Below are 22,380 nucleotides of genomic sequence, written 5' to 3' on the forward strand. Positions count from 1 at the left end.
AAACTTGCTGCTAATACAACCACACCAGGAATTTCTGTGTAAGAATCCATTAAACCTCCTAATTTGACATTGCTGGTAAATTACAGAATAAAGCAAGTTCCATGAACAATTCTCTATATGCACATGGCCATATTCTTGGCACACATGAAAGAAATGGATAATGAGTGAGTATGTGCACACACACACGCACACAGCATTACTGGAATCTATTAAATATCACTTAATAAATGTTTTAATCAAGTTGAATTCTACAATTTATCCAAGGGATAAAAAAAGAGAAGAAACTAGCAGTCATGCAATTTCTTTAATTGCACTGAGTGAATCTGAAATGCCAGCTTGTGCTAGAAGGCTGCGAGAAATCCCAAGACATAAAAGCAGTAACTGGCAGGCAACTGGGACACCTCTTGAAATGTAGCCTTGCAACAAGCTGAAAGTTAAAACTGTAATGCCATTATTTTAATGACTCAGGGTACTACAGATTTAAAGCCAAGTATTTGGTCCCTATTGTACCAAGTTTACCTTCCTCATTTCTTTCTTTCTTTCTCTTTCTTTCTTTCTTTCTTTCTTTCTTTCAGCCACACCCACAGCATATGTAAGTTCCCAGGCTAGGAGTCTAATCGGAGCTGTGGCTGACAGCCTACACCACAGCCACAGCAACACCAGATCCAAGCCGAGTCTGTGAACTACACCACAGCTCATGGCAACACCGGATCCTTAACCCACTGAGCAAGGCCAGGGATTGAATCCGAAACCTCATGGTTCCTAGTCAGATTCGTTTTTGCTGCGCCACAACAGGAACTCCAACCTTCCTCGTATCTTAAATGCCATACAGCTGCCAAGATAGGCTAAGTCAGGGAGAACTGGGGGTCAGGCATGGCATTGCACACGCTTCCTTGAGGAAAGCAGGTCATCCACTAGCACCCATTTGAGAAGAAAAGGGAGTGTCTGGAGCCTAAGGCAGGTGAATGGCAGAGGTACAGGTAGACAGATGGCAGTAGACACACTGTCACTGGGAGCAGAGACTTGAGTTCAAAGGCGGGGCAGGTCCCCTGTTCCCTGAAAGCAAGGGAGAACTGTTTTGTGTGATGAGACAAGGAACCAAAACAAAGCTCTGGCAAGGGGGGATGGCACAAGCACCCTAAAACAGACCAGGACCCCAAACAATGGATCTGACCATGAACAATAATGCAAGATACCACGGACCGGCACAACAATCAAGGTTTAGAGTAAAAGCAGCCCCCTTTTATCATCTTCCAAAGCACCTAGAACAGGATCTTCCTTAGAAGTAGTTTACTTAATAAATAACAATGTGTAGTCTAATAAAACCTTGACTGTTAGGACCAGAAGAGATCCTAAGCAATATCTAACCCCTTTTCACCTAACAGCAGGAGTCCCTCAGATGTCTGGAGGTAGTATAGCTTAGATACTAAAGTAACCCTATAAATCACTAGGTGTGTTGCTTTGGGCAGCTTTTGTGCCTCTTTAAAAAGGGGTAATGATAATAATAGCACTTGTTTCATAGATGGTTGTGAAAACTCAGTGAGACAGCCATAGTCAGCAATAGTGTCCGGGATATGTAACAACTCAATAAATGTTGCCTTCTATTATATCGTCATCATCATGTTATGAACTGAATTTCATCCCCCTAAAATTTGCATGTTGAAGCCCTAAGCCCACAATGTGACTATAATTGGAGAAGAGGGACTCTAAAGAAATAATTAAGGTTAAATGACAAGAACGGTATGGAGGTTCCTCAAAAAATTAAAAATTGAGCTACCATAGGATCCAGCAATCCTTCTTCTGGGTATATATCTGAAGGAAATTAAGTCTTGAAGAGATATATCCTCTCCCGTGTTCATGGCAGCACTATTCACAAAAGCCAGGATGTGAAAACAACCTATGTGTCCATCAATGGATGAATGAATGAAATTCTACCCCATTTCTTCTACCAACAAAAATGTGGTAGAATATACACTGGAACATTAGTCAGCCATAAAAAAGAAAGAAAGCCTACCTTTTGTGGTAACATTGAAGGACTTTAAGGGCATTATACCCAGTGAAATAAGTTAGACAGAAAAAGACAAATATTGTATGTTTTCACTCATACGTGGAAACTAAAAAAGCAAACTCAAAGAAATGCAGTGGTTGCCAGGTGCTGGGCATGGGAGAAATAGGGAGATGTTGGTCAAAAGGTACAAACTTCCAGCTAGAAGGTAAATTAGTTCTGGATATCTAATGTACAGCTTGGTGACTATAAGGAACCATACTGCATTACATACTTGAAGGCTGTTAGGAAAGTAGATCATAAAAGTTATCACCACACACACAAAATCGGTAATTATGTGAGGGGACACAATTTACAAGTATAAATTGTGGTAATCATTCCACAATTTATACTTGTATCAAATCATTGCATTTTACACCTTAAACTTATATGTGTTATATATCAATAACATCTCAAAATAACTGGATAAATATTTTTAAATGCCTACGGATAAAATTATGCGCTCTCTAGAATCATCTGCAAGTTAATTCCATGGGAAGGAAATCAGGTTTTTATGAGTTGATACTTTTTGAGGAAAGAGGATAGATACATGGGGGTTGGGTTGGTTCATTTGTTTTCTTTATTGGCCATCTCATGGCATATGGAGTTCCTGGGCCAGGGATCAGATCCCAGCTGCAGTCGTGACCTAAGCCACAGCTGTGGCAGTGCTGGATCCTTAACCCACTGTGCCAGACCAGGGATCTATCCTGCGTGCGTCCCAGCGCTGCCAAGATGCTGCTGATCCTGTTGCGCCACTGTATGAACTCCGGGAATTGGTTTTCTATTCTTTCTGATTTAAACACTTTCTTTAATTCAGAACAACATTTTAATAAATATATTATTCTCAGTTCATTGTTCACAGCACAATGCTTAAAAAATAAAACACTACAAATATTTTTTTAAAAGTTAAATGGGGTCACGTGGATGGATTCTAATGCAATATGACTGGTGTCCTCATGGGAAGAGGGAAAGACACCAGGGAGCACACACAGAGGAAAGCCCGTGTGAGGACACTGCAAGAAGACCGCCATCTGCAAGCCAAGGAGAGTGGCCTCAGGCCTCAATCAAATCATCACTGCTAGCACCTTGGTCTTGAACTTCCAGCCTCCAAAACTCTGAGAACATAAATTTCTATTGTTTAAGCCACCCAATCTGGGGTATTTTGTTATGGCAGCCATGGAAAACTGATATAGTCACTATCGTTATTACCAGGTCCATGTCACACTGCCTACTAAAGGCAGTGGAGGATAAGGACCTAGACTCATTGCTCATTCTGTCAGCTCCCTCTCCCGCCTTATTTCCCCAAATGCCCTATTTGGTCTCTTATACTAAAACAGTACTTTCTGGTCTGTTAAGAAGAGGCTAAGATGTAATTCAAGACAACATAGAAAGGGTAAGAAATATGAAAATCTGGAAGAAAATCAAGTGTCTCTGTCTCAAAGAAAGAAGCTAGTTCTGACATTTACCCTTTCACCTACCACCCCCCAATAAGCCCACACAGGTCTGCAGCAGCCATACTGAGGAAGCCTGAAGCCATACTGAGGTCATAGGCTAGATCCAGGGCATGGGTTGTATCTCCTCCCCAGAGAAGGAGCAATCCAGGGAGACTGCCTGGAGCTTGATCCATAAACAGACTGCAGTTCACCTCAGTGGCTGCCATAATAGTCTTGTCTTTCTGCCCAAATAAAGCACCATACAGATTAGAAGACTCCAAATACAGAGAGGGCATATTTGTTCCACAAGCAATACTGCCTCCTTTATAAAATGGATGGACTCAGCCATCAAGGTTTCCCATACCTTGGATTGACAAGTGGAAGGTGCAACCCATTAAAAATCCATCAGAATACACAGAATAGATAAACAAGTTCCTACCATATAGCACAGGGAACTCTATCCAATATCCTGTAATAAACCATAATGGAAAAGAATATGAAAAAGAATATATATATATAACCGAATTACTTTGCTGTACATCAGAAATTAACAAAATATTGTAAATCAACTGTATTTCAACAAAATAAAATTTTTTTTCATGTCTTTTTAGCACCGCACCCGTGGCATATGAAGGTTCCCAGGCCCAGGGTCGAATCGGAGTGCACTGCTGGCCGACATCACAGCCACAGCAACAGCGACACAGGATCCGAGCCGTGTCTGTGACCTACACCACAGCCCATGGCAACGCCGGATCCTCAACCCACCGAGCAAGCCCAGAGAGCGAACCTGCATCCTCAAGGATCCTAATTGGGTTTGTTAACCACTGAGCCATGACAGGAACGCCTAAAATTTTTCTAAAAATCCAGGGAGCTGGATCAAGATCAAGAAATGGTGCTGGTACAACTAAAACGCCACACAGAAAAGAATGAAACTGGATCCCTCCCTCACACTGTATACAAAAATTAACTCTAAATGAATAAAAGACAAAAATGTAAGTGTTAAAACTGTGAAATCTTAGAAGAAAACATAGGGATAAATCTTCACAACCTCACATTTGCCAATGAATTCTCAGATGTGACATCAAAAGCATGAGCAACAAAAGAAAGATAGATATATTCGACGTCATAACAATTAAAGGCTTTTGTGCACCAAAGGGTACTATCAATAAAATAAAAAGATGATCCACAGAATGGAAAAACACATTCGCGAATCACATAGCTGATAGAGGATTAAGTCTAGACTATATAAAGAACACTTATAACTCAATAAAAAGACAAGCCTATTTAAAAATTAGCAAAGGATCTGAAGAGACATTTTGCCAAGGATCCATACAAATGGCCACTGAGCATATGAAAAGATGATACACATCATTAATCAGCAAGAAAATGCAAATCAATATCACAATGAGGCACTGCTTCATACCCATTAATATGGTTTTAATAAAAAATATGGACAATAATAAATATTGGCAAGGATGTGGAAAATTCAGAAGCTTCATACACTGCTGGAGGAAGTACATAACAGTGCACTTTCTGAAACAGTCCTCAAACGATCCTCAAACGATTAAACATATACTTGCCGTGTGACTCAGCAGTTCCACCCCTAGGTAGCTACCCAAGAAAAGTGAAAATATTTATCCACACAAAAACCTGCACATGAGTGTGTATAGCAGTATTATTCGTAATGGCCAAAAGGTGGGAACAACACAGATGTCCATTAACTAAGGAATGGATAAATACAACATAGGATACGCATACAGTGGCATATTACATGAAATTAAACATTAAATGAAGTACAAAAAGGAATGAAGTACTGATACATACTACCAGATAACTAAACCTTGAAAACCTTTTGCAAATAAAAGAATCTGATGACAAAAGACCAGATACTATATGATTCCATCTGTGTGAAATGTCCAGAATAAGCAAATCTATAGGGACAAAAAATTGACTAGTGGTTGCCTAGGGTAGAGGGAAGTGAGGGGTTGAGTATGGAGTTTCTTTTTGTGCTGGTGAAATGTTCTGAAATTGACTCTGATGATGGTTGCATAACTCTGTGAATAAAGCGAATTGTACACTATAAATGGGAGAATTGCATGGTATGTGAGTTTTATCTCAAGCTATTCCAAAAAATCCATCAGTCCTCTCAGTGTTCAGATCCCTTTTCCCAGCCTTAAACATTCCATACTTCATACTTATTCCCCCTGGAGGTCCATTTGTGATGCATAAGTGTGCTTCTGTGTGGCCTGCCACGTCAAGCTCATATTTGCAGTCGTGTGCCTTTGGTCCTTCCAATTCCCTGTATGTCCACAGTTCTCCCCATCATTCTTCACTAAGGAATATCTTCTTGTCCAGAATTCAATCATCTTTTCCAAGATAACTTTGATATCATAATCATGGATAACAAGTCTGTTTCTGATAAAGCCAGGATGAAAAGGCTAAAGAGATCAAACTTCTGTTCTCGAACATTTGCCTCCAAGCAGATGGACGTCCCAGCTGCAGGTGGAAAAGCATGCTGCATGAAGAACATACAACATTTTCTGTTTTCCTATTTTCAGATACTAACAGTTCTGATATCCATAATAGAGTCACTTTATGAGAAATTAAAAGTAAATTGCTGGAGTGGAAGATATCCAATAGCCAGCAAGAAAACAGAAAATTAACCTCCCCGCCTCTGTTTGTAATGAACAATTTCCACACTCCTCAGTGGTTAACTATTTATAAATACTATGCCTGTTGAAAATTATCTGTCTTTACTGAGCTTCCAAATTCAGTTATTGACTGAATTTTGTGCCAAGGGCATCTGCTCCTTAGCAGTAAACCAGATCATTGTGGGACTATAAAATATCCCCTTGAATACTCAGTGCAGTTAAAATAATTCAACCTCCCTTTGTCAGAAAAAGGAGATCAAACTAAAGCGAAAACCCAAACCAAACAAACAAACAAAAACCAAAACAACAGTAACAACAACAGCAAAAATAAAACCCTAAAAAGATTGAATAGGGATCTTGGCTTTTGTTCTCTCTTTCCTCTCATCTCTCTCAAATATCTCCTTGCTTCACCCCCAAAATATAACTTCTCTGCAAAAACAATAGTGATTTTTCTTTAAAATGAAAAAAAAAAGAAGACTAGAAACAAATATGCCATCTGTTAACAGCGGATAATTCTGGGTAGTGAGAATACACGTAGACTTTAATTTTCTTTTTACTTTTCTGTATCTTTTAATTGTTCAAAAAAATAACTTTTTCAACAAATAAAATTTTAACATACATATCATGTCTTTCAAACCTTTGTTCCCACAACCCCAACCCAGAAACTATTTCAGCATAATGTCCTGGCAGGCTCCGCCCTCCACCCAAATAAATGGGAAATACTGTAATTTTTCTTTGGAAATCTTTTTGCCCCTTTTCAATTTTCTCTCCCACACCTACCATCACAACTCTGCCATCCATGGAAGAATCTACACTCTTCTAACTGAGACTTAGAAATCACCCCTTTGAGAATTACTGGCATTTTTTTTACTCTTTAATGTGAAATGACTATAAATTCAAAGGAAATCTCAAAGAAATACACAAGGAGGGCCTCTGCACCCTTCACCCAGCCTTCCCATATCCTAACAACTTACATAACTATTGTACTGTAGTGCTGTATCAAAACTAGGAAATTGATGCTATAAGCCATAGGGCTTATTTTGGTTTCACCAGTTATACATTTGCATGTGTATATGTTGCTCTATGTGATTTTATCACATGTGCAGCTTTACATAAGCTCCACCACAGTCAAGATACAGAATTGTTTTATTTCTCCTTTGCACTTTGCCTTCTTAGCCACATTCACCCACTTCCCCTACCCTATTCCAACATCCCCAAGCCCTAGCAACCCCTCCATCTCTATCATTATTATCTCACAAGTGTTTTATAAATGAAATCATATAGTATGTATCGCTTTGGAATTGGCTGTATTTCAACGTCAGCATAATTTCCTTGCGATTTATCCAAGTTGTTGCATAGAGCAATTTTTCATTCCTTTTCATTGCTAAGTAGTATTCCACAGGATAGATGTACCATGGTTCATTTAACAATTCAGCCATTGAAGGACATTTGTATAGTCTCCAGTTTGGGGCTATTAATAAATGTTCTATGAACATTCCTGTCCAAGTTTCTGAGTGAAAATAGTTCTCTGAGACAAATGCCCAGGAGCACAATTAGTGGTTTGTATGGTGATTGCATGTTTAGTTTTTAAGAAACTGCCAAGCTATTTCCTTTTTTAAAAATATAGTTGATTTACAGTGTTCTTTCAATTTCTGCTGTATAGCAAAGCGACCCAGTCATAACTATATATACATTCTTTTTTTTATGACAGGGAGTTTGGGGTTGGTAGATGTAAACTACTACATTTAAAATGGATAAGCAACAGGGTCCCACTGTACGACACAGGGAACTATGTCCAATCTCTTGAGTTATAACATGACTTTCTCTCCTTTTTTTTTTTTTTTTTCCTTTTTGACTGTACTCATGGCATGTAGAAGTTCCCAGGCTAGGGACCAAATCCACACCACAGCAGTGACCTGGGCCAATGCAGTGACAATGCCAGATCTTCAACCCACTGCACCACAAGGGAGCTCCTCCTCTTTTCTAATATAAACATTTAATGGTATGAAGTTCCCTCTTAACACTGTATCCCATAAATGCTGATATGTTGTTTTCTTTTTTATTCAATTCTAAGTATTTTTAAAATGTGTTTTGAGGTTTCCACAGGTTATTTAGAACTGTGTTGTTTCATTTCCAAGTATTTGGAGATTTTTCTGTTGTCTTTTAAATCATGGTTTTGAGTTTGATTCCATTATGGTCCAAAAAAAATAATCTATACCATTTCAATTCTTTAAATTTTTTTAAGTTTGATTTTTGATTCAGGATGTTATCTATCTTGGTGAATGTTTCATGAGTGCTTGAAAAGAATATATATCCTGTTATTGTTGGGTAAAGTACTCTATAAATGTTAATTAGATCCTATTGTTTGAAAGTTTGTTCAGTTCTTCTGTAATCTTGCGGATCTTCTAATAGTTCTATCAGCTGTTGAGAATGAGGTACCAACGTCTTCAATTACTGACTATTTCTCTCCACCATTAAGCATCCTACTCCCACTTTTCACCCAAGTCGAAGTTTCCACCCAAGGACACTCTTCTGGAACTTAATCACTTAGGTGGTTTAAGGAAGAGTAGTCACTCCTTTGGAAATTATCGGCATTTTAAAACAAGACCCTGAATCCTGGTGAAATGTAGTAAAAACCAAACCTGGGACTTGCTGGAGGTAGATGCCAGAAGAGATGCAGCTACATATCAAAGCCAGACAAGGAGGCAGCAGATGAGTCAATTAGGCAAAGCCAAAGTGAGATCCAACCAGTAAGCTGATCCAACCAGCCAAATCTCAAGTAGCCAACATCCAGGGTCTTAACCAAAGTCAGGAACCAGCAAAGAGGCTCAAGAAGATTCAGGACCCAAGACCTAAGGAGGACTATGGGATCCCATTTAATTTCATCTGAGCCTTGATGGCCTAGGACTGCTCGGGAAGAGTCAAGGAGCACTTTCCTGGCCATACTTTTGTCCATTTTAAAGGAATCTATAGCTTCTAAAGTAATCCGAAGGAATGAATTGCTGCTCAGACCATTTCTAGCATTAGCAGCAGGATAATGTGGAAAATATTTTGAGGTATATTCCCTGGATATCCTAAAATTGTACTCCATGAGTCTTTTCTTGTTTGATCTATACATCTCATTACATCATTCTGGTCAGGGACAGAAATGCCTCTTGAAGAATCATTAGGCAAGCTAACATCAAGGCAAAAGTCAGAAAAAAAAAAAAAAAAACAGTGTCTTTGGGAAAAAGGATAAAACCTTCTACAACTTCAACTAGTTGAATAGAATATCTAATAACCCAAAAACGACTTATCCCAGACTTCAAAAAAGCAGAAGACTAGAGTTTTCTAAAACTGTGACGAAACACACACCACATAAAATTGCCCACATTCACCATTTTTAAGGGTATAGTTCAGTGACATAAGTATGTTCGCATTGCTGTGCAGCCAACACTGTAATCCATCTTCAGGACTTTGTCATCTTCCCAAACTGAAACTGAATTCCCCAGTTGCCTCTCCCCCACGCTGCTGGCAACCACCATTCTACTTTCTTAGAAGACTCCTATTGAAGAAAATGTCCTATGATGGACCTTCATGCTTAACCTACCAATTTTGTTTTTGTTTTTGTTTTTTGTCTTTTTGCCTCTTCTAGGGCCGCTCCCGTGGTACATGGAGGTTCCCAGACTAGGGGTCGAATCGGAGCTGTAGCCGCCGACCTATGCCAGAGCCACAGCAATGCGGGATCTGAGCCACATCTGCGACCTACACCACAGCTCACAGCAACGCCAGATCCTTAACCCACTGAGCAAAGCCAGGGATCGAACCCGCAACTGCATGGTTCCTAGTCAGATTCGTTAACCACTGAGCCACGACGGGAACGCCTACCAATATTATGTTATTCAATCGAAGGTAACTAATTATGATGACAATATTCTTTACCGCAGTGGCAAACTGCTGGTGCCTCTTATCCTTTGCTACCAACATTCCAACCTATGTGACAAGAAACCCAGTTCAAGACCCTGTCCTCTTTCCTACAAGTCCTTAAATGCACAAAGGCCCTCTTCCTGTGATCTGGCATGGCGCAATGCCTTCAAAGTAATATAACAGCATCCCAGAGGCAGAGGCCCTAGGGAGATGCTGAGAGCTCTGCTTCCTTGCTCATAAATGGGAAACAACAGCTTTCCACACTTCACAACCACCTCTAAGTCAGACTATTCCAGGTCTTCCCACTGCACCACCCATGGCTCCATTCCAGGCAAAGAATGGCCTCACAACAGTTTGTTCTCCAAGGCCTCATAATTCCCCCTATAAGGCTTATGGATGTGCTGCCGTAAAGAAATTCCAGGCACCTTCACAACCCTTCACATACCACAGGTGTCAAAAAAAAAAAAAAAAAAAGAAAAAAACGGGGAAAAAAAAAAAAGAAACAGGATGCCCCCATACAGGATTACTGATTTATTTTATCATGCATTTTTTTTTAATGATGCACAAACCCTACACTAAAACAAAGTTGAACCAGGGCATCTGCAAAGAGCACGGATCCTATAGTCAATGAAAGTCTAAAATCTCAGGATGGGATCACTGCCTCCTCAAACCAAGACACTATGTAGCGATAATGTGCTGCTACAATTCAGTACTGGGCCCCCACAATAAAGCTGGGACTGTAATTACCATAATGACCTCCCACTGCTATTGTGTCTTTAATTAAGTCTTTATCAGTAGGCATTTGCCACTTAAACCTAACTCACTGTAACTATGGCAGTGTATCATCCTCATTTTCACAAAGAATTACTGAATCATATTTCTGTCACAAAGATGAAAGAGAATATTTTCATTCAAGTGCTATTCGCAGACGAGCCGCATAAAGAAAAATCAAGCTGTCCTTTAGCAGCACTTTCTGACAAGTGAAACTCAACGGAGAGATGCCGAGGGGTTTTGTGTATGTGTGTTTTGGCTTCACCCACTTTCTTTTTAACACAACTCCACTTCCTGTCTACATAAACTACAGAGAATGAAAGACACCAAATTACTAACACACTTGATTACATAAAATATCTTGAGGTGGAAAGGGGCTGAGATGCTCATGTGAGGCCCAGAGATGCTGAGTGAGTTGTCCCAAGTAGCACAGCAGACGACTGACCAAGTGGGTCCACACCTCATGCCTCTCAGCTAGACGCCTTTCCCACTCACGAGGCTGCCCACGGAGCAGCGAAAGCTCACTTTATCCAGCAAGGTGCACAAAAGTACCCTGGGCAGGAAGAGCCCCCATTCCAGATTCAAGTTTCCAGTCATGACCACTTCCTTATGTCAGCATTAAGTCAAGTGCTCAGGTGGCTTTTCGGGAAAGCCCGGCCCAGTGGCCCAGACAACCCTGTCCAAAAAGGCACCCTGCAAAGCTTGCCTCTTGCCGAGAGAAGCTGAACAGACACACTTTAGAAGACTCACTCTTCTAAAGTTCCTTGATTCCCCCTGGGACCCACGGAGAGCCCCCACCCACTCAGCTCATTGGCCAACAAGTCTGACCACACAGGCCTCCACCACAGGCCGTGGTGGTGCCATTATTTGTGTGTTTGCCCATCATGAAAAACCTTTTGGCTTTAAAACCTGCTCCACCAAAGGGCATAAATCCTTCCAAAATTGGGGAAGGGCATTCATGTCCTGGGGCTGAAAGCCACGGAGGCAATAGAGCCTCACCTCCCTGAAAAAGAAGAAGGGGAGAAGGAGCCCAGGGAGTGAGGCTGGAAGGTCCCTGGGGTCTGAGTGGCACCATTGTGGCAAGAACTCAAGGGCATGCAGTGGCCCTGCTGTGCTGCTTGGCCCCACCAGATGTGTGGGTACCAGCGATGCCATGAATTTCTGCTTGTTTATTTGAGACTCTGACCAGCTGAGGAAAACTGAGGCTGCCACCAATTGCCACCTTTTTTGGTGTTATCTTTGGCCACAGCGGTTCCCCCTTCTCCGTTTGGTTCTAATTTCTTTTTTAACAACAGAAAGGCTTTGGCAGGACACAGAAAAACTGAAAATGAGAACAAAAGAGAGAGTGAGGGAGAGGCATGCTCCCTGGTAGAATGGGGGTGGGGGGTGAGGAGGGAATGGATTCTATTCAATTTTCTCCCACATATTTGCACCCACTGGGGAGCGACTCACATTTTCTCACCTTGGCTGGAACACCCCACTGCAAAGCATGACCTGGCTTAAGAGTGGCCCCTGCTGCAGGCTTCCTTCCACTACCACTCTGTGTAGAGACAGCCAGACCCACAAACTCAAGCAGAATCTACATTCAGATAAGAAATCCAAATTGACCTTTTGTGCAAATTGTCGCCAGGGGCCTGCTGGCACCTCTTTTCTTTGTCCTTCCTCAGCTCAGCACGGACTGGGGAACACTGCTGCTGAAGGATCTGCCCCAGGGTCTGCAGCAGCCACGATGCATCTTGGCTGGTGCCAAAGGGGCTCTCTGAGTACTTTGGGTCTGTGTGATTGAGGGTCACTGCCACTGTCGTCAGCCCACACCCAGCCTTCCTCATCCCAGCCTGCTGCTCTCACAAGGAGCTTAGGCTGACGGCTGTTTCCACTAATGCTCCGAGCTGCTACCTTTTCATCTGACAGAGGACTCGGCCAAGTGATGAAAGACGTAAGCCAAAATCCACTCTGTGCTTCATCATACAAATACTCAGCTTTCCTGGGGCTGAGATGCCTTCTGGTGACTGACACGCGTCTAGGTTCTTTACCACTCCCTGCTGTGGACACGTTAGGATGTTTCTCTGGGTAAATGCCAAGATCCTCCCTGGAGGGCAAGAGAAATGTCAGAAGCACAGCTCCTGTCAGACAACGTGAAATTATCATATGCCTAAAAAACATATTCACTAGGAAGGATCTCTCTTAGACATGATTTTCACCAAACATGGAGGTAATCCCGTTCCCCAAACATGGCACGAAGCCCAAAGCACTTCATAAATATTTGCTGAATATAAATGAATGATGCATGCATAAATGAATAAATGAATTTTTCTCGAGAGAGAAAGAACCGATTTCCTTCTCTATTCCTCTGCCTCCTTACTGCTAAGCACCGTGTTTTTGATGACTCATAAGAAGACATGTATTACTTTCCACATGGAAGATGAAGATATAGACGGAGGGGATAAGAGATATAATATTTATTATCATGAAAGAAAAATAAGGATAGAAAAAAATGAAATAAAGTCAGGGGTAAGGTTAATTTAGAATACCTGTTCTCTCATTGTGCATTAGAATCCCCTGAGGAGCTTTAAAAAGTACTGCTGCTGGAATCGCACTCCCAGAGATCCTGATTTAACTGGTATAGATGTAACCTGGCTATCAGGATTGCTTTCAGGTGCCCCAGGTAGTTCTACTATACAGCCAAGTTTGAGAAACACTGGTTTACAAGACAACAGCCCTAATGGTCTGCATACTAGCTAGAGGAGACAAGCACACTTGGCTCTGAGCTTCCTAGTGGCCAAAGTGAAAAGAGGGAGATACCATCCATTGCACCATCCAGTGCAGTACAGTTAATCCTGAGAAAAGAAAGAGATTTGTCTTCATGGAAAGACATGGAATGAAGCATCTCAGTGGTGTCCCTATTGTACTCAATCACCAGTTATTTATTGAGCACCTACTAAGAGACTAACTCTGTTCTGGGCCATGGAGACAAAAGGATTGACAGACCTGAAGCTTACTGTTTAATGACAATTAACAGCTATCATTATTGAGTGCTGTTCTGTGCTAAGCACTTTACATCTGTTGCCTCATTTAATCCTCACAACGACCTGAGGAGGTGGACATTTTACACTTAGTGGAAACTGAGGTTCAGAGAGGAAAACCAACTGGCCTAACATGGCCTGTCCAATAAGTGGCAAAGCAAGGATTCAAACATAGGACTGTCTGACTCCAGAGTCCATGCTCTCAACCACTGTGTTATGCACCTGGAAGTAAATACGGTAACAAATTTCATAGAACTCTATCTTAAAATATACTGGAATGTGAGATGACAGATTCATTGTAATAAATTTCTTTAAAAAGTTAGAACCATGTAGTTCAAGCACTGCTAAAATTAAATTTATCTTTTGCCCCAGCAAAGGTATTCCTGCAAGCTTATAGGATGTTATATACCCAATTGTTCCTCGTGGCATCATTTTTAACAGCAAAAGACCTGAAAAAGGCAATAGTGTTAAGCTGAATAAAGGATGAGTCCATGCAATGGAATACTGGCAGCTATTAAAAAAAGAGAGAGAGAAATATCTTTATGTTCTGATGTTAAGAATGAGAAAAACAAGGTTCAAGACAGTATATACAGTATGATGTTTGCCAAGTAAGAAAGGAAGGAAAATAGTAATATATATTCATATTTGCTTATATTTTCATTAAAAACCGCCAGAAGGAAAAATAAGAACCTAACATCAAAGACTGCCTATAGGGGTCAGAGAAGAGGTGAGCAAAATGAGTAGGGACAGAAGAGAACGACATGCTAAACACATATATTTTTATATTTTTTAAAATGTTCAAACTTATAAAAGGATTACCCATTTGAGAAGAGAAAAGAATGAAAAAGAGAACTAGGAGTTCCCATGTTGGTGCAGTGGAAATGAATCTAACTAGTATCCAAGAGGACACAGGTTCAATCCCTGGCCTTGCTCAGTAAGTTAAGGATCCGGCATTGCTGTGAGCTGTGGTGTAGAATGTGGACACGGCTCGGATCTGGAGTAGCTGTAGCTGTGGTGTAGACCAGTGGCTACAGCTCCAATTCGACCCCTAGCCTGGGAACCTCCATATGCTGCGGGTGGGGCCCTAAAAGACAAAAAAGAAAGAAAAGGAGAAGTGAGTGAGGGCTGAAGTCCCTCAAGTATTAAGTACAGATCTGGAATTTGAACCCAGGTCTATCTGCTCCCAAGTCCATGAGGATGGGGAAGTGACTTGCCTGCAGAATCAGGGCTTACCTGATGCAGAGGGCCTTCCTACCAGTCTTGGGTCTCTCTGCCCTATGGTAGTTCAGCATCTGGGGCCTCTGAAACACCAGTATGTTCAGGGCTTTCTTTTCATCTCCACCAAAGAATCAGGTAGTAGCAGGAGTTCAAGTGGGAGGCTATCTTAGAAGAGAGGTAAGCCCTAATGAAGATGAGCTGAGTTTAATTTACAGTCCTTTGTAATCCAAGCATTTGAAGCTCATTCCTTTAGGATAACTCGTGTGCTATAAGCCCTCCTGGTAACAGATAACAACACATTCCAAACACATTCTTCCTGTTGGTCAGGTTTATGGCCATGCCTTGGCCAAGGTTAAGGAGAGGGCAGCTTCTGCCATCGCAGAGCAAGGATGCTGTTTTACACAGAATAGAAATTTCAGACAAAATCTAGAATTTTACAGCTTATCTACACTGATTGGGAGTGGAATGTCTTTTTAAAAGAGAGAGAGAAGAAAAAGAAAAAATAAGGAGGAGGAGAAGGAGGAGAGGGAAGTAATTTCAATTTATTTTCTCAAGTTTGAAATCATCCCAAAGTTGCCTAAGACAGAAAAATCATTTTCAACATCTCAGGTGCAGACGGTAGAGCTGTCCCAATGATACAGTAGATCTAAAAATGTGTGAGATTCCCCAACCACCCGCCATGTTGGAGGAGCAAAGTAAGGAGACAATAGGTGGTGCCCTTGGCCTTGACAGAGTAGATTCTCTTCCCAAGGTGATGCTTTCTGACTGACAGTGGATCTTACCTAAGCTTAACTGGTCTTTTTTTCTTCGAGTGTAAGAAAGATGTATCAATGTCCCTTCTCTCTCGAACACATTTGCTTTGCTTCCAAAAGTAAAGCACATTACCTGGTGTGTTTAGGTCTATAGGGAGAAATAGAATCATTCTACTTAAAATTCATGTTATAAAAAGAGCCCAGGTGGACCAGAAACCTTAAAAAAGATATCCTACTCCAGAAGAAAAAGAGGAGGCCACATCAAGAGGTAGGAGGCATGATTTCACGATATAAACAACCCCATACCTCCCAGGTGGGAAGCCCCACAGACTGGAAACTAACTGGTTCACAGAGACTCACCTACAGGAGTGAGAGTTCTGAGCCACACATCAAACCCTCACCTGCGGGGATCTGGCACTGGGAGAAAGCCCCTGGAGCATCTGTCATTGAAGGCCAGTGGGGCTTGTGTGCAGGAGCTCCACAGGACTTGGGGAAACGGAGACCCCATTCTTAAAAGGCGCACACGGACTTCCTCGTGCACTGGATCCCAGGGCAGAGTGAGGTCTCCATGGGAATCTGGGTCAAACCTGACTGCAGTTCTTGGAGGACATCCTGGGAAAACAGGGGTAAACGTGGCTTTTTGTGAGGGAAGGACATTGAAGGCAAAGCTCTCAGGAATATTCAGCAGTGTGCCTTTCTCTGGAGGTGGCCATTTTGGAATAATCTGGCCCCAACCGGTCAGTCAAGCTGAGAAGTCCCAGGGCAAACAACAATCCAGGTGGGATCACAGCCCCGCCCCTCAGTAAACAGGCTACTTAAAGACTCCTCAGGCACACAGCTGTCTCTAATCCCATCCAGAGACTAAGCCACACCCACCAGAGGGATTAGAATTGGCTCCACCTACCAGTGGACAGGCATCAGCCTCTCCCATCAGGAAGCCTACAGCAAGCCCCCATACCAACTTCAGCCACAAGGGGGACAGACACCAGAAGTAAGAGAGGCCACAACTTTATTATCTGTCAAAAGGTCACCACACCAAAAACCTATACAAACAAAAAGACAGAGAACTATAACTCAGATGAGGGAGAAAGGAAAAACCCCAGAAAATCAGCTAAGTGATGAGGAGATTCTCAGCCTCCAGGAAAAAGACTTTAGACTGTTGATGCTGAAGATGATGCAAGACATTGGAAATAAACTGGAGGCAAAGATGGATAACTTACAGGGAACCCTGAGCACAGAGATACAAGATATCAAACTGAAACAAGAAGAGATGCAAAATACAATGACTGAAATAAAAAAATTCACTAGAAGCAGCTAACAACAGAATACAGGAGGCAGAAGAACGAATAAGCGAGGTGGAGGACAGATTAGTGGAGATTATGGATGCAGAACAGAAAAAAGAAAAAAGATTGAAAAGAAATGAAGAGAGTCTCAGAGAACTCTGGGACAACGTTAAACACACCAACATCCGTATTTTAGGGGTGCCAGAAGGAGAAGAGAGAGAGAAGGGGACAAAAAAATATTCCAAGAGATAATAGCCAAAAACTTTCCTCACATGGGAAAGGAACCACTCACTCAAATCGAGGAAGCACAACAAGTACCATATAAAATAAACCCAAGGAGGAATACACCGAGACACATATTCATCAAACTGACCAAAATTAAAGACAAAGAGAAAATCTTGAAAGCAGCTAGGGAAAAGAAACAAGCAACATACAAGGGAACCCCAAAAAGGTTACTGGCAGGTTTTTCAGCAGAAACTCTGCAGGCCAGAAGGGAGTGGCATGATATACTTAACCTGATGAAAGGAAAAAACCTCCAACCAAGATTAGTCTACCCAACAAGGCTCTCCTTCAGATTTGAAGGAGACATCAAAACCTTCACAGATAAGCAAAAGTTGAGAGGATTTGGCAACACTAAACCAGCCTAATAACAAATACTAAAGGAACTTCTCTAGGCAGAAAAGAAGAGACAGCAACAAGAAACAAAAATTCCACAAATGACAAGGCTCACCAGTAAAGGTATATATACAGTAAAGATACAGAATCATCCATGCACAATTATACCACCACAATCAGAAATCATGAGAAGAGATGGGCACAAATGCAGGACACTGGAGATGAGCTTGCAGTTAAGAGAACAACAACTTAAAACAATCTCATATACATACAGACTCATATCAAAACTTCAGAATAACTGCAAGCCAAAAATCTACAATTGATACACAAACAAGGTATCTCTGGAGAAGAAATATATCTCATAGTAAATAAGTACATAATCCACCATGAAGGGGGTCATTTGACATCATTCTTGGAATGCTGAAGTCTTCTTAGATCTGATTCTGATTTCCTCTCCATCATAAAATTTATGATAATAATGCAACTGTACAATTAAATAATTCAGTTCTACATTTGTATTATTAATAACCATTTCTCTCCATGTTACAATGTAAGGTCTATAATGTCTTGTTTATCACATCACCTAGAATGGTTTAATGCCTATATTGAAGAACCAATAAGATATAACAAATTATGAGGACATATTTATATAATTATACTGTTTTTTAGCCAATTCATGCATTTTATATTTTGCTTATTTTCAGAGGGTCTATTATTTTCATTATTCTTACCAGTTATGTTATTCTTTTTATTATGCTATATAAAATATTTAATGGTATATAAGGCTTTCTTTATAAATTTTAGTTGCATAATATACCCAATTTTAATATAATGCTAATTTTTCAAGAAAAATTAAAATGTAATAGATAATACTAAATAGTAAAAATGAAAGCCATACAAAATGGGATGGGTATAGAATAAATTTCCTATTTGTCTCAGCATATTTTCCATTCCACTTCTCCAGAGGGAGTCACTTAATCTGTTTCTTAAGATCCATGATATAATAATCTGTGTGAATGTAATTGTGTTTAAATATATGTATTTTATTCTGTAAAAAAAAATAAAGAGAAAATTTCAAAAAAAAAGAGCCCAGGAAGTTCCTGTGTGGCATAGCAGGTTAAGGATCCACCATTGCCACAGCTGTTGCACAGGTTGCAAATGTGGTATGATCTCTGGTCTGGGAACTGGCACATGCCACAGACATGGCCAAACAAACAGAAAACCCAAGTCAACAGCACAATGGACTTTAAATTCAAGTATGTAGAGCCAAGATTATAGAATGTGAGATTATTGTTGTCAGCAATCTTTGCGTTCCCCCCTTTCTGGACACATCCTCCTTCTTTTTGTTATTCTGATAACACCTACTTCCATTCAGTCACAGCTTGGGTACCTAATATGTGCTGCATTCATGGTGTTAGAATTATGATGAGGCTAGAATAAGAAACCAAACTCCTCAAGAAGTCATTCCAACCAAGTACACTAGGGGTGTTCAGAATGTGTGAGGGCGGCTCAGAGGAGGGGCTCTGGGGGCATCAAAGGAGGCTCCCTAGAGGAGGTGCTCTTTGAGCCTATGTTTGAAAGTTCCATAGGTGTTAGCAGATGCACTAGTTTAGGCCTCTGGACTTCAAAGCTACCAGTACCAGGTAGCTTTGGACCATTCCAGGCCTTCATCAATTTACTTGTTCTGCTATTTTCTCAGAACCTAGCTTTCAGCTAGTACTCTCATGTGTTCAGATGCTTTGAGGTGGAGTATTCCTAACTATTGGAAACTACTGTTCTACTTCTCCCAAACAGCACTTATATTTTTTAGAAGCCCTTAACTCCCTATTCTACCCAGGCTGGATGTACTTTTGCTTAGGCGAAGTTTCTAGCATACCTCCATTCCCACCCTATAGATCATGGCCTCTATAGCAAATTCTATGGTGAAATACATTAAATAGATGAAAACCATTAACCGTTATTTTTTAAATGAGACCCTATGAAGGCAAATCCCCTGATGTTTGTTCCTCTCCTCACCCCTCGCCTGCAATTTCAAAGCTTCTCTTGTATACACATCTCCCTTTGACCTCAAAAAAGATCCCTGCCTGGACGGGATCAAAGCACCATGCAGGAGAGGACAAAGCCTAATCTGGGAACCTATGCTCCATAGCCCTCTGGTCATAACCCTGCTGTACCACCTACCAACGTGTAATAACAATAGTTCATGTTGCATGACTGCCCTCATCGCGTTGAGTGCTGTGTCAAACACTTGGCCTGCATCAGACCATTTTCTTCTTATACTAAGCCTATGAGGCAGGAACTGCCATTAGCCCTCTCTGAGGAACAAAGCAGAACAGTCATTTTTTTCAAGGGTACAACTAGCAGCCAATGAGTATGAGAGTCAACCCAGGGAGACTGATTCTTGAGCCCATGCCTCAGCCACATGACAACCACTCATCAGGCTGAAAAGTGGAGCCTTTATGGTGCCAGACCTGGATTTGAATCTCGGCTTCACCACTTACTTAGTTGTATAACACTAGGCAAAGGTAGCCTCTTTGCCTAGTGTTTCTTATCTGCAAAGTGGGACCATTAACAGAAGCTACTTCATAGGGTATGGGGAATACACAATGCTGCCCTGGATGTAGAGCATGTGGCATGGGGCCCGTGATGTTCAGAAATGTTAGCTATTGCTACATGCTCAAGCCCGTGTGTCCCCTCCTCCACTGTCACTGAGGACAAGGATAGAAATGATTGGTATCGTTCTCCCCAGGTGCCTGATGAAGTGTCCACCATGCAGCAGGCGCTTGGACAATGTTTGTTGAATGGATGGTTCAACAAGACTATTTTTCTCTGATATTTCAAATGATCGAGTAAGGGCCTCCTCTATTTTGACACACAATAGCCTCTTCTTGCTAAATTCAATTCCTTAACATGCAGAAATAAATTATCAAGTGTTTAAAGAGATCACTTTCAAATTCTTAAATTACCAGAGTTGTGTGATGTTTTTCCCTATAGAAAATGAACATCAGCCTCCATTTACTCTCCCGAACCTCCTTGGGCTCTTGCCTGCATTTCAGGGAGTCCTCGCCTTCACAAGTATAAGGATGGAAACTTACGAATAAAAAATCCCCAGGTTGAAGAGGGGAATGGATTTTCAACTTTGTAAAGGTATTTCCAGTTTCTTGAAATGTCAGTGATCCCTTCTAACTTTACTTCCTTGAGTTCCTGCTATGGCTCAGCAAGTTAAGAACCCAACACAGTGTTCATGAGGATGCAGATTCAATCCCTGGCCTTCCTCAGTGGGTTAAGGATTCAGCATTGCTGCAAGCTTCAGCACAGATCGCAAATACGGCTCAGATCTGTTGTTGCTGTGCCTGTGGCATAGGCTGGCAGCCACAGCTCCAATTCCACCCCTAGCCTGAATTTCCATATGATAGAAGTATAGCCATTAAAAAAAAAAAAAAAAAAAAAAAAAAAAGCCTTATCAAGATTGATGATGACGGTGTTGCTTAGAAGCTCCAAACTTAATCCCTCTGTAAGGGAGGAACATCGTTGAAAAAAAAAAAAAAAAACTTCACTTCCTCCCAGAGAAATTCAAGGAGAATTTAGCTCCCATGGTGTATTTTAAGAGCACATTCCTTTTGGAAAGTGAAGCCTACTCTCCCTGAACTCAGGGACGTACTTACTCGGCATCACCCGTCCTTCCACACAGCCGACGTGGCCCTTCCTCCAGCTGAAAAGCACACACTCCATGCTCCACACTCCAAGCTCCGCTCTAAGCCAACATCACTGGCCTGACGCCAAACTCACCCTGCAGCCTCTCCCTCTTGCTGGGCCCACTGGGGTAATCCTGAACATTCACCAAACATCCTGCTTAGTCTATATATTTGTTTCCCTTGCTGCTGTAACAAGGTAGTGAGTGCCCTAAAACAACAGAAATTTATTCTCTCGAAGTTCTGGAGGCTAAAAGCCCAAAGGCAAGGGGTTGGCAGAGCCATATACCTTCTGAAGGCTCTAAGGCAGATTTTTGCTTGTCTCTTCCATCTTCTGGTGGTTGCCAGCAACCCCTGTTTTTCCTTGACTTCTAGACGTATGATTCCAACCTTTACCTCTGTTTTCGCATAGCCTGATCCTCTGTATGCCTGTATCTCCGTGTCCTGATTTCCCTCTTCCAAGTAAGACCCCTGGCATCTTGGGTTAGGCTCCTCCTAATCCAATATGACATCATCTTAACTTGAGGATACCTGCAATGACCTATTTCCAAACAAGGACATAGTCACAGGTTCTAGGTGGACATGTATTTGGAGGGACACGATTCAACCCAGCACAGGAAGAGATCAGTACGAGTAGAGAGACTGAGCAGCTACCTATGGAGTATGGCTTGAAAGGTTTCTAGACAAAACGCCTCCTTTCCATCCATAAAAAGAGGTGCTACACTTCCTATATTCCACCCCTAGAAAGAGTTTCCTTTTGTCTGCAATGCCTTCCTAGTGACAAACAAAAGTAAAACCTGTAATATTGCAAATGTTGTCTGCAATCATTATCATCATTCTCATGTCAAGTCATTATCATCTCACACTTGAATGGTCATCAGCTGCTTTCTAAGCATGACAGCCGGCAGAAGCAAGGTTCCGTCAGAATGGAGCCCGGGATCTGTGAATGGAAGGGAGCAGGTGGCACAAAAAAAACCTAAGGAACAAGACTA

The 22,380-nt window shown here is 41.5% G+C and overlaps 1 protein-coding gene across 1 annotated transcript in view; it reads right to left on the reverse strand.

The window, feature by feature from the left end:
- The window catches only part of LOC110259998 (uncharacterized), a 494,473-nt gene extending 479,342 nt beyond the window's left edge, over positions 1-15,131 (reverse strand). Inside the window, exon 1 of the transcript XR_014839745.1 lies at positions 15,062-15,131. The gene's annotated coding sequence lies outside the window, so the exon portion shown is untranslated. The remainder of the gene's footprint in view (positions 1-15,061) is intronic.
- Positions 15,132-22,380: the final 7,249 nt, after the last annotated feature.

The sequence above is a fragment of the Sus scrofa genome, chromosome 3, assembly GCF_054392235.1.
Source record: "Sus scrofa isolate SSC_HxYL_T2T_F1_AM1 chromosome 3, Sscrofa_HxYL_maternal_Yorkshire_Landrace_v2.0, whole genome shotgun sequence".
In the NCBI taxonomy this organism is placed as follows: domain Eukaryota; kingdom Metazoa; phylum Chordata; class Mammalia; order Artiodactyla; family Suidae; genus Sus; species Sus scrofa.